The sequence below is a fragment of the Bufo bufo genome, chromosome 3, assembly GCF_905171765.1.
Source record: "Bufo bufo chromosome 3, aBufBuf1.1, whole genome shotgun sequence".
NCBI lineage: Eukaryota > Metazoa > Chordata > Amphibia > Anura > Bufonidae > Bufo > Bufo bufo.
In genome coordinates this window covers 611,166,149-611,179,256 of record NC_053391.1, presented here as the reverse complement: position 1 = coordinate 611,179,256, position 13,108 = coordinate 611,166,149, and the positions used below count along the sequence as shown (strand labels likewise).

At 46.5% G+C, this 13,108-nt stretch overlaps 1 protein-coding gene across 2 annotated transcripts in view; it reads left to right on the top strand.

Annotated features, from left to right (window-relative positions):
• The window catches only part of CAB39L (calcium binding protein 39 like), a 98,885-nt gene that overhangs the window by 11,985 nt on the left and 73,792 nt on the right, over nucleotides 1–13,108 (top strand). Inside the window, exon 1 of one of the 2 annotated variants that reach the window (XM_040426018.1) lies at nucleotides 10,949–11,188. The exons of the other annotated variant lie outside the window; for it this stretch is intronic. The gene's annotated coding sequence lies outside the window, so the exon portion shown is untranslated. Of the gene's footprint in view, nucleotides 1–10,948; nucleotides 11,189–13,108 lie in introns of those variants that run through there. 2 annotated transcript variants of the gene reach the window in all.

Here is a 13,108-nt window from a genome sequence, read left to right as displayed (position 1 = left end):
GTTCGCTTAAACTTTAAACATGACTATGGGATTCTACTAGGAAAATCAGGTTTTAGAATAAATGCCCCGTCCTGGATCCTCCTTTGTTTTCATTGTGTTTGTCTTTTGCTTAAACTGTGCAATACAGTAGACTGTTGGCTTCCCAGCCAGTAGTCCTGTGGTAGGTTGCGTTTCTTTCCCTCAAGGAATGTATAAAATACATCCGCATATTAATACAGAGGAGTCGGAGTCGGAAGTACATAAAACTGAGGAGCCGGAGTCGGAACATTTATCTACCGACTCCACAGCCCTGTCTGCTATACCAAAACGCAAAAAGACAGATACCCCTTTAAAATCTCCATGTGGGAGTAGAAATTATATTTCAGAGTCATAGTGAAAAGAAATGGTGAAGTATATAGACAAACACATACTTATTATTATTTTCTTTATCTTTATGTATTTATTTAAAAGACTAGTTTCGCCCATAGAATAGTTTGGGTTTCAGTACATGTCTGCTCCTATTATTCCTCGAACCTGCACGTTATTATGGAAGATGTAAACTGCAGAAATAGGAAGATAATAGATTTATGACGGAGCTAAATATTGGTATTTAGACAGGTTTTTCTAGTCTAGTTTAAAATAGCTGCATGTGGCCCATACTGTCCTTGTGCCGATGACTAATCTGCAGCTGCAGGATGTAGATGGTAATGTATATGAACACGTAATCATTACTGCCCAGGAGCATAGCCCGAGATGTGGCGCTTCTAATACTCCCTGTTCTTTTAAAGGGGTTGTCTCCCTTCAGTAAGTGGCATTTATCATGTAGAGAAAGTTCATACAAGGCACTTACTACTGTATTGTTATTATCCATATTGCTTCCTTTGCTGGATTCATTTTTCCCGTCACATTATACACTGCTCGTTTCCATGGTTACGACCACCCTGCAATCCAGCAGCAGTGGTCGTGCTTGCACACTATAGGGAAAAAAAAACACTAGCCTATGTGCACTCCCGCGGTCCCGGGCAGCAGAGAGGCTAGTGTTTTTCCTTTTGTGTGCAGGCACCAGCACCACTGCTGGATTGCTGGGTGGTTGTAACCATGGAAACGAGCAGTGTATAATGTGATAGAAAAATGAATCAAGCCGCAAAGGAGTCAATATGGACAATCACAATACATTAGTAAGTGCTTTGTATTAACTTTCTCTACATGATAAATGCAATTTTAACTTCAGGGAACGGTTGTGAAACAAAACAGAAACTGCACCTGGTGCACAGAGTGGGGTATGAAGCGGGCACCTTAACCAGTGATGTTATATACCCTTCCACAGCACACGGAGAGAGGGCACTGTTACATATGCCTTTAGCATTTTACTTCTATTTATTTGAGGCTCCATTAGGCCCCTATGTGTATGTCCATCCAAAATGATGGACACTATAATAGAAGCCTAACGGACGCAATTAAGTTCAAAGGCACCATTAAAGGGGTATTCCGGTGATTTGAAGTTACCTCCCATGCACATGATAGGGGATAACTGTTAGATCAGTGGGGGTCCTACCACTGGGATCATGACAGTGTGGCCCCATACCACGCAGGGCCCTCTGAAATGAACAGAGCGGCAGGTTGAGCAGGCACACTGCTGCTCCATTCATCTAAATGACAGTTCCAGAGATAGCAAAGTACAGCTATGAATGGCGCGGCAGTGCGCATGCACGACCGGCCACATTGCATGGTACAGGGCTCCCGTTCTTCCCAGAGGACCCCCACTCATGTAAGAGTTATCCCCTATCCTGTGGTTGGAGGGTAACTTCTAATGATAAGAATACCCTTTCATGTCTGTCATATGACCGATCCAGCACTGGCGTTATATTCTATATTACAGAGCAGAAGACCGGACATAAGTAATGCGGATCTGACTAAGGGCTCGTGCACACGACCGTATGCATTTTGTGGTCTGCAAAACACGGATCCGCAAAAAAATAGGGATAACGTCCATTTGCATTCTGTATTTTGCGGAACGGAACAGCTGGCCTCTAATAGAACAGTCCTATCCTTGTCCGTAAGGCGGACTATATAGGACATATTCTATTTTTTTGCGGAACGGACATACGGAAACAGAATGCAAACTGAGTCATTTCTGCTTTTTTTGCGGCCCCATTGAAGTGAATGGTTCCACATACGAGCCGCAAAAACAAACGGAACAGACCCGAAAACAAGATACGTTTGTGTGCATGAGCCCTAAACCTGATGAAGTGATGGCATATTGCTAGGATATAATATCACTTTATGATTGGCGGGGGTCTGCACTCTGGGACCCTCACAATGAAGCGGCAGCAGCGCTGCGTCCCCTCCCCTTTACTGTCTTTTCCCGCACAGTGGCACCCCGGCCACGGACCTTCGAGTGAATGGGGCCGGCTGAACTTCCCTGCACAGACATATGAATATACCCTTAGCGGAATGTAAAAACACAACACGGGATGTAAAATACAGCGGAAAGTCCACTGTGGAAATGGCTGCGGATTTCACCCTCTTCTTTGCAGAGGGCGAAATCCATGGTGGAGATCTCCAGCATAAGTGGACATGCTACAGATTTCAAATCCGCACCGCAGGTCAAATTACGCCGCAGATGTTTTAGGCTCGGTCTACACGACGACATGTGTCGCGTGACAGATAGGGCACAACTACGCTGCAACATTTGTCGCGCAACACTTTTTATAATGATAATCTATGGTGTTGCACTGCGACATGCTGCGACTGCAACGCGACAGTTGCAGAAAAATCCATTTTGAATGGATTTTTTGCGACTGTCGCAATCGCAGCATGTCACAGTGCGACACCATAGACTATCATTATAAAAAGTGTTGCGCGACATTGGTGCGACAAAATGTCGCTTAACAAATGTCGTCGTGTAGACCTAGCCTTAGGCCTATTGCACACAACCGTATCGCTTTTTCAGTGTTTTGCGGTCCGTTTTTCACGGATCCGTTGTTCCGTTTTTTGTTTCCGGTCCGTTTTTCCGTTCCGTTTTTCCGTATGGCATATGCAGTATATACAGTAATTACATAGATAAAATTGGGCTGGGCATAACATTTTCAATAGATGGTTCAGCAAGGAATGGAAACGGAAGACATACGGATGCATTTCCGTATGTGTTCCGTTTTTTTTTGCGGACCCATTGACTTGAATGGAGCCACTGAACGTGATTTGCAGGCAATAATAGGACATGTTCTATGTTAAAACGGAACGGAAATACGGAAACGGAATGCATACGGAGTACATTCCGTTTTTTTTTTGCGGAACCATTGAAATGAATGGGGCTTGCGAGAAAAACAGAAGGCACATTTAGATTACTTGCGTCTTTTTGATGCAGTTTTGCTGCAGATCTCACCCTTGCATTGAAAAGGGTAAAATCTACACAAAACAACCGCACGGCCGGTCACTTTCCACACAGAAGAAAAAAGCGAAGTTTACATGAGATTTGTCTGATCTCATTCTGATGGTATTGTACTACGCTGCGGTTTTTCTGCAAAGAATCCACTCGGAAAAAACGAGAGTAATCCGCACTGTGTACAGGCCCCCTCCAGTGTGAAACTATGGCATGGCCGTATCGGCAGACAAGCGGAGGATCGTCCGGACACAAACCGCAGCTGGAATGCGTACGGATCTCTGCCGGACCCCATTATACTTAAAGGGGCCGACGGACATTCCGGAACAGCCTGCCGTAATGCAAACCAGAGATGTGAAAGTAGCCTTAGGCCCCTTTCACACGAGCGAGTTTTCCGCGCGGGTGCAATGCGTGACATGAACGCATTGCACCCGCACTGAATCCTGACCCATTCATTTCAATGGGGCTGTGCACATGAGCGTTGTTATTCACGCATCAGTTCTGCGCTGTGTGAGACTCGCAGCATATTCTATATTCTGCGTTTTTCACGCAGCCCTGGCCCCATAGAAGTGAATGGGGCTTCAGTGAAAAACGTATTGCGTCCGGATGCAATGTGTTTTTCACTGATGGTTGCTAGCAGATGTTTGTAAACCTTTAGTTTTTTTCACGCGTGTGAAAAACGCATCAAAACGGACTGAACTTGCTTGCGAAATCGTGCGAGTTTCACTGAACGCACCCTGAGCCAATCCGTATTGCTCATGTGAAAGAGGCCTTTTTGGTATAATGTGTATGCAAGAACAACCGGAAATGGTCAGATGGTCGGATTGACCGCAGCGCATTGCAAAGGTTGGAAATTGTGGATTGACAAGCTGCGGATTGAAAGCCTGTAGAGCAGGCCAGTTTACACGGAAATCTGAAATGTCAATCATTTAGCTGCTACTGTTCTGTAAATGTTCCTCAGCATTTACCCCACATGTAGCCTTAGGTCCCTTTCACACGTCCATGTCCGTGATGACATCAGTGACAAGATGGTCAGTGGTCCATCCATGAAGGATCCGTGCTTGATCGGTGTGTCCATTTTTGGCCTCTGTGTGTCATCCGTATTGCACGGACAACGCTCAGCTGAAGATTAATTTCAAGAGCATATCCTGGCAGCGATCCGTGAAACACGTATGCCATCTGTGTTGTCTGTGATTCACAGACGTGTGAGTAAGGCCTCATGCACATGACCGTTGTGTGTTTTGCGGTCCGCAAAGTGCGGATCCGCAAAACACGGATGGTGTCCGTGTGCGTTCCGCAATTTGCGGAACGGCACGGACAGCCATTAATATAACTGCCTATTCTTGTCCGCAAAACGGACAAGAATAGGACAGGTTATATTCTTTTGCGGATCAACGGAAGCGGACAGCACACGGAGTGCTGCTGCATCTTTTGCGGCCCCATTGAAGTGAATGGGTCCGCATCCAAGCCGCAAAAACTGTGGCTCGGATGCGGACCAAAACAACGGTCGTGTGCATGAGGCCTAAGGCATTAGACTGTGGTGCAGGTCTGGTGAACTCTGCGTGCAGGCATTTGGGAGCAGCGCTGCAGTAACCAGCTCCGTGCATTACACAATGGGGCGCATTTACTAACGTGTCTCCCTGTTTTCATGAGTAAAAAGCCTGTTTCTGATTGTCTTATTTTTTTTTTTGTCTCATTTACCAACTGATTTTGCACCTGTTTTGGAGACATTTGTGCCTATTTTCAGTTTTAAGACTAATTCACAAATTTTCAAACTTTTGCGACTTTTTTCCGACCTATTTATGTAGGTGCGCCTGAATTAGGCACATAAACAGTCTTATTTCTACCCCACTCCTGACCAGGCATATTTTCCCTGTCCATTTTGAGGGGGAACTTGCACAATTTTTAACATTGAAAGAGATAGAGATGCAAGATTTTTCCCGTCACTTGAGCAATTTTTTCACACACATACCAATGAGACAAGTCTTAGTGAATATGAACCTGTCTTACAAGAAAACAACCACTAGAGGTCAGACATAAACCAAAAACAAGAAACCTGATTTATTAAGTTATAATAAATGAGACCCCAATTAAAGACAGGCATTTCCGATACACCTGGGTTTTTTTACTCCAAAAAAGCAAGCTTAATAAATATGCACAAAAGTACGGAGCTGTGTAGTTCTGGCACTAGAGCTACTCCCGAATAGCTGATAGGCAGGGGTGTAGGGTGTCTTGCTCCCATTGATCAGTTAGTTATTGATGGCCTATTCTGAGGATAGGCAATCAGTATTAGGCCTTATGCACACGACCATGGTTTGGGTCCGCATCCAAGCCACATTTTTAGTGGGTCAGATGCGGAACTATTCATTTGAATGGGGCCGCAAAAGATGCGGACAGCACTCCATGTGACGTCCACATCCGCATGTCCATTCTGTGGCCCCCGCAAAAAAAATAAATAAATAGAACATGTCCTATTCTTGTCCATATCAAGGATAGAACTGCTCTATTGAGGGCCGGAGGTTCCAATCCGGAACGCACACGGCCACCATCTGTGTTTTGCGGATCCGCAATTTGCAGACTGCAAAACAGACACGGTTGTGTGCATGAGGCCTTAGGGTACATTGACAGAACCATATGTATTTTGCGGTTTGCTAAACACGGATCCACCAAGAATACGGGATTCCTATCCTTGTCTGCAAAATGGACATGAATAGGACAAGTTCTATCTTTTTTTGCGGGGCTGCGGAACGGACATACGGATGCGGACAGCACACGGTCCCAATAAAATGCAGATCGGATGCGGACCAAAAATACGATTGTGTGAAGGCATCCTAAAAAAAAAAGTGGACAACTAAGCAGTCTGGGGAACTCTTTTAGGGCTCATGCACACAAACTTATTTTGTTTCCACGTCCGTTCCGTTTTTTTGTGGATACGATGTGGACCCATTCCACACAGTGTGCTGTCTGCATCCGTATGTCCGTTCCGTAGCCCGCCTGTTCTTGTCCGTTTTGCAGAACAAGCATAGGCATTGTTACAATGGATCCGCAAAAAAAAACAGATGCAATATGGACGTCACACGGACGTCATCCTTATTTTTTGTGAATCGCAAAATACATTCGGCCGTGTGCATGAGCCCTTATAGTCGCCCCTGTTAACTACTCAAGGGACAGGGGACTGCTGTGAATCACATCACAGGAAGCTTTATTGCAGGATAACTCTTTTGCGGCCAGCCGCGGCTGCATCATGTGACCTGCTTCATCGTGAATTAGGGGCTATGGCTCCCGTGTTCACCAACATTTACTGTGGAAACAGGCGTAAATGTTAGTAAATTTGCCGGGATCCAGGTCCCAGCCCGGGCCAGGACCCCACCGCTCCCTCACCACTCCCAAGTGGCAAACACAGCACAAAAATGCCTGTGCAATAAAATATTGTCGCACAGGTGTTAAAAAAAGCCGCAAAAGAGTGTTTTTTACACCTAAAACAGGCGTAGTGCACTTTGTAATCGACCCCCATTTGCATCTTTTTTGGCAGACACAATAGCGAGATGGATGATGCATTTTAATTTTGAAGATCATCTTCACATCTGAAAATCATGTAGAGAAAAGAAAACCGGATTTTGCAGCACTTTAAATGGAGAAATGTGTGAAGAATGATGTGTGGAATGTGTGGGGTGAAAGGTCCACGGCTCCGAGATGTGAGTTATTTATTGGTGAAAGAACTGAACGCTATACACACCCGTGCTCACCGCGTGGTGCTACATTAGCTCCGTAGCCGGTTAACCCCTTCAGGACCTAGGCATTTGGGCCTTCTGGACCACACACAATCCTTTCATCGTAGTTTCAGCTCGCCATGTTGATCTTTATAGCTTTGCTTGGATTTCTGACAACTTGGTTGCATGAGGTCTTTTTTTATGGCAGAAGTTTTACTTTCTGTACCATTATGGGGTAGGTTACATGTTATTAGGGCTGCAGCTATCGATTATTTTAGTAATCAAGTATTCTATCGAATAATCCAACGATTAATCTAGTACTCTAATAAGAAAAAAATGAATTAAAAGATAATTTTCCTTTATAAAAACTCATCAGCCGCCCCCCCCCCCTCCATGCCATCATCATCCCCCGTGCCATCAGTCCTCAGCGCCATCAGCCCCCCATGTCTTCAGTCCTCAGTGCCATCAGCCCCTCCATGCCATCATGCCCCCCACTCCCCCAGTGCCATCAGCCCCTCCATGCCATCATGTCCCCCAGTACCATCAGCCCCTCCATGCCATTAGCCCCTCCATGTCATCTTGTCCCCCACTCTCCCAGTGCCATCAGCCCCTCCATGCCATGTCCCCCAGTGCCATCAGCCCCTCCATACCATCATGTCCCCCAGTACCATCAGCCCCCCATGCCATCAGCCCCTCCATGTCATCTTGTCCCCCACTCCCCCAGTGCCATCAGCCCCTCCATGCCATGTCCCACAGTGCCATCAGCCCCTCCATGCCATGTCCCACAGTGCCATCAGCCCCTCCATGCCATGTCCCACAGTGCCATCAGCCCCTCCATGCCATCAGTCCCTCCATTCCATGTCTCCCAGTGCCATCAGCCCCTCCATGTCATCATGTCCCCCACTCCCCCAGTGCCATCAGCCCCTCCATGCCATCAGCCAGCCCCCCCCCCCCCCCCCCCCCCCCGTAATACCTTTTCTGGCAGGGTGCGAGGCTGGTCCGCATGAGAGGGACTGCAGCGTCTTCTTCTTCCCCACATGCACTGGGACCTGACGTCACACAGCGCAGGCAGCACACGCTGACAATGTGTGCAGGCCAGGGTCAGGACAGTGCAGTGCGGGAGGCCATGGAGCGGTGAGTGATAGCTGGCTTTACTTCACTCACACTCCGTGGTCACATGATCATAACCAATCCTCAATGCAGGATTTTTTTGTGTCGATTACTTACATGGAGTAATCGTTGCAGCCCTATGTTATAATCTTTATTTGAAAAAAGAGGAAAATCCATTCTACCGCTCTGACCTAGAATGCGTGTGTGTATCTATACGTATCTTTTGTTACAGTCATCAGTGTCAAGTATTTGTGTGTGTAGTGAAAAAGGTTTTAATAAAACAATAAAAAAAAAAAAGTTTTTCATAGGATTCTCTATAGGACTTAAAAAACCCATTTAGGACATGTTCACACAGTGGGGGGTTCCGCTGCAAGCAATGATTTCTAGGAGCGGGGAGCTGGTAGGCTTTGAATTTTACTCCTATCGCCTACAGTAACTTGTGGGTTGTCTTCTCCTTCTGTCCGTGGACATTCCGGGCCAGTAACATGGAGTATAGGCCGGGGTTTGCACGGCCTCTTGTTTTATACCTCTTTTGGGGTCATTTATCAAACTGGTATAAAGTAGAACTGGCTTAGTTGCCCATAGCAACCAATCAGAGTCCAAAGCAGCTGTCCAAAATGAAAGGTGGAATCTGATTGGTTGCTATGGGCAACTAAGCCAGTTCTACTTTACACCAGTTTGGTAAATGACCCCAGTTTATTCTCAATTTCTACCTGTTTGAAGCATTGCATAGAAGTATTTCTGTCCTATGAAGCAGATGTTCCATACGATGGTATCAGCCCTGATGTGCTTAGCACATATACATTTGTCAGAGGCCTCGCTGACACATTCCTCCTTCCCTAGCAAGTCCCTGGAGGAGCCGATGAATGGTCCTCGTGTACTGTACAGAACACTTATTACATTATACCATGGAAATACTGAATCACCTTTCGTGAAGGTAGATGGCCATCATTGTAGAAGGTCCAGTCCCTCTGAGACAGCAGTGAAAGCAGTCACGGTCATGTACAGGCAATGGGGGTCATTTACTAAGACGAAAGCCTGGCGTGAAAACTGGAAGCAGCTCCTGCAGCGGTTATATTTTCCATTCAGGGATTGCACGTCTCAAGGTAGTTTTTTTATTATCCGTGTTTAGGGGCCATGTGACAGATGCTGTATTTAGGGGTCTTCTTGCTGTCACTCATGGGGGGGGGGGGGGGGGTGTCCTGTGGCAGGAACTTCATATCATAATTTTTATGTCTACATGGGGACAGGAACCCATGGAAAATCGCCTTATTGCTTGTAGGGCTCATGGGCAATCCAAATAGTAGAAAAGGCAGCACTCCAACCTTACCAGACAGCGGGGAGCTTTACTCCATAATCTGGAATCCAGTTGACGTTTTGGCGATACATCAGCCTTCGTCAAGCCCTCGCTCTTTCTGAATTTAAGATCTGTACGAATCTCCATTTTACATGTGGCGATTATGGGGGCAGACACTTGACTCATTGTACTCCGCTGCCTAACAAACGGACGAAAGGGTAAGGACAAACAGTCCGCTCCAGTGTGCCTGGACTTTCGGTAATGTGAAGAAGGTACAGTCGGTCGGCACTAGTGGAGGTTGGCGGTGCACGTGGCAGGGAAGTTCCCGGTAGGCTTTAGGAATCAAGAAATCCCAGCACTCACTTTCTCTTCAGTCTATTCATATCATTTATTCAAATATCCTGTTACAACAGGGGACGCGTTTCGGCCCGTCCTGAGCCTTTGGTTGACAAAGCTAGCGTAGATTTAATTTTTGGCGCACAGACCTCTCGAGATGCAGCAATATGATTAGAGTGCCTCTTTATTCTGTCCTATCTTATGACAGTGGACTCTGTACTAAGACCGGCGTTAGTAAATCTAGGGGTCATTTACCAAGACCGGCTGTTTCTGGCGGTGTTAGATTACCCCCTACGTTTGTCCGCCTCATAAAAAACTAGTTGAATCTATTGCAGTGTGCATGGCGTAAAAACGGCCACTGGCTGGAGTAGTTTTTTGCCAACATTTACGCCTTTTCTTAGGCGTAAATTTGCCCCGGCTCGGCCCCAGACATCACGCAACCCCCCTACGTCCCCATCCCACCCACATGGCGTAAGGGCTTGGCTAAACAATGACATTTGGCGCAGCAAAATTTTTTGTAATGATAGTCAATGGGTCCAAGTTGGATTCTTGTGCGACTGTCGCATCGCAGCATGTCGTATGTTGCAGTGCGACACCATTGACTGTCGATAAAAAAAAATGTTTTGCGTGACATTGCTTCGACCTACTGTGAATGTCGCGCGAAACATGTCACGGAGTAGCCATGCCCTAAAACCGGCCACGTGACAATATTTAGTTAAGAAAGGGACTTGCGACTATATTTTTATGGCTAAACCAGTCGCACGTCCTTTAATAAATGACCCCCGTGACTGCTCTTTTCTACAGCCGTGGACGCGTGCCATCCGCGAAACATAGCCGGGCGTATAACATATTATCTCGGTGACCTGCAGCTTGATTACCAGCCTGCCCGAGGGCGAGATGGAAATGCCGAGGACCAAGGGGCACTGGTGTTCTTCAGGTATCGCTCTCCCTTCCTATAAGGGCTGCAGAATGTGAGGTATTCAGTCCCTGGAGAGGTGAAGCGGAGCCAGGAAGGCGGATCACTTCTGGAGCTCGCTCTGCGTGCTTACGGGGACTTTAACCTCAGAAGATTCTTTTGGCAAAAGCTTTATTTTGTCTTTTGTCTTGCACACATTCCTGTGATGAAGCGGCTGACTTCAGCAGAGAGAGCTGGTTCAACCAGAAGCAGGACCGCCTATATCAGATAGAACAAGAGCCATTCTGAGCCCTGGAAACCTGGAGTGGAAATTTCCAGCTGCTCTCCACCACTGCAAGCCATCGATTAGGTGCAGATCGTCCAGGGGATGCTCATCGGAGGACAGAGCCGGGGATATGTAATGCGTCCCGGCACTGGATAAAGCCTTTCTCGAACAACACTGTCTCGGAGGTTTGTCGGTAAGTACTGCCGCAGATATGACAAGTGTAGAGAACACCAGCTGTAGTACTAGAGTAAGTGGTACCATCTTTTGAGTAGAAGAGGGGACGTTAGCGCCAGCGTGCGTTAGGTTAGCTTTAGACCGCCTGCACACGGGGGCGGGAGAACGCACATAAGATCTGCACGAATTTATTTGTGGATTTATGTGCTTTTCTGCACCATATCCGCACTAAAATCCACTATTTCTAACAGAGGGTTTTGATGCGGATTAGATGCAGTTCCGCATAGAAAAAATCTGCACAGTGTGCATTAGATTTATGTGCTGTACTACGCTGCGCTTTTTCTGCACAGAAGTCCACGGGGAAAAACGTTGCGGAATACGCAACATGTGCAGCTGGCTTTAGGGGACCTAAGCACGATGCTGATTACACACGCTTTATCCCCAGCGTAGTACAGTACCAGCAAAGTATAAGAACAGACCAATCTCACCGCACTTTGCAGATTTGATCTCCGTGGAAACTGAACTTCCGTGCGGATTTAGGCTCGGTCTACACGACGGCATGTGTCGCGCGACAGATAGGGCACAACTACACTGCAACATTTGTCGCACCAATGTCGCACGACAATTTTTATAATGGTAGTCTATGGTATCGCACTGCGACTGCGACGCGACTGTCGCAGAAAAATCCATCTCGAATGGATTTTTTGTGACTCTCGCAGTCGCAGCATGTCGCAGTGCGACACAATAGACTACCATTATAAAAATTGTCGTGCAACAAAATGTCGTCGTGCAGACCTAGCCTTACAAATCCGCAGCATGTCAATTATGTTTGAGGATTTCACTCTTTTCCAATGAAAGGTGAGATCTGTGGCAAAACTGCATCAAATCCGCACAAATAAAAGCAATTAGAAATTGCGTTTTTTGGTGCGGTTTGGGTGCAGAAACACACAGAAATCCGCTCGGATTGTGCAGATCTTCTGCCCATTCACCCACGCCCGTGTGCAGGTGGCCTTAGGGTTTGTGCAGCTGGCGCATGTAGGAAGTGTTCAGCAGAGCGACGACTCCTCCGTGCTGGCAGGTGCGTCTTACCTGTACCTTCTGCACCTGCTCTGACCATTGAAGTGTGTGGAGTGTGTATCTGAATGTATGCCAGCACCTACGATTCATTTTATTTTTCTACTGTTGCATATATGGCACCAACATATTCCGCAGTGCTGTACAGAGATTGTCATCACTCCGCATCTCTATCTCACACACACAATTTAGATTTTTTTTTATAGGAAGTCAATTAACATATCACTCATTTTTTCCAGTTGGTTACAGTGATTGTCATGAATTTATGACTTTAAAGAGGACCTGTCCCCTCTCCTGACGTGTCTGTTTTAGAAATTCCTTGTATTCCCCAAGTAATAACAATTCTGGAGCTTCTTTTCATATAACTGTGTTGTGCCACTCCTCTATTATTCCTACCAGAAGTGTATAAAGGAATTGCCAGCCGTCTGCAGTAAAGATCCAGTTGGAGATGTGTCCCCTCAGAGTCGGACACTGGCAGCACTGATTGGATAGTGTCAGACTATGCAGGGACACACCCTCAAGTGGTAACACCCATCTGGACCTTCATTGCAGAGTGCTGGCAATTGCTTCATAAACTTTTAGTAGGAATAACACAATATAGAGTTATAATAATAGATGTTATATTTATATATAGAGAGGCAGTTTAACCTATCACCATAATTTTTTTTTTTTTTTACAAATCTAACATTTTTTACACTTACGGACTACCCATATAATGCAAATAGGCATATACGTCCTCTCTGAAGACTCCCATCAGAAAGACTTAGGGCTTGTTCACACGACTGTGTGAAGCCCGTGCCTGTGCCGTGGACCGCAAATTGCACGGGCACCGTCCGTGGGGCAGCCACATGGGGATCGCAGACCC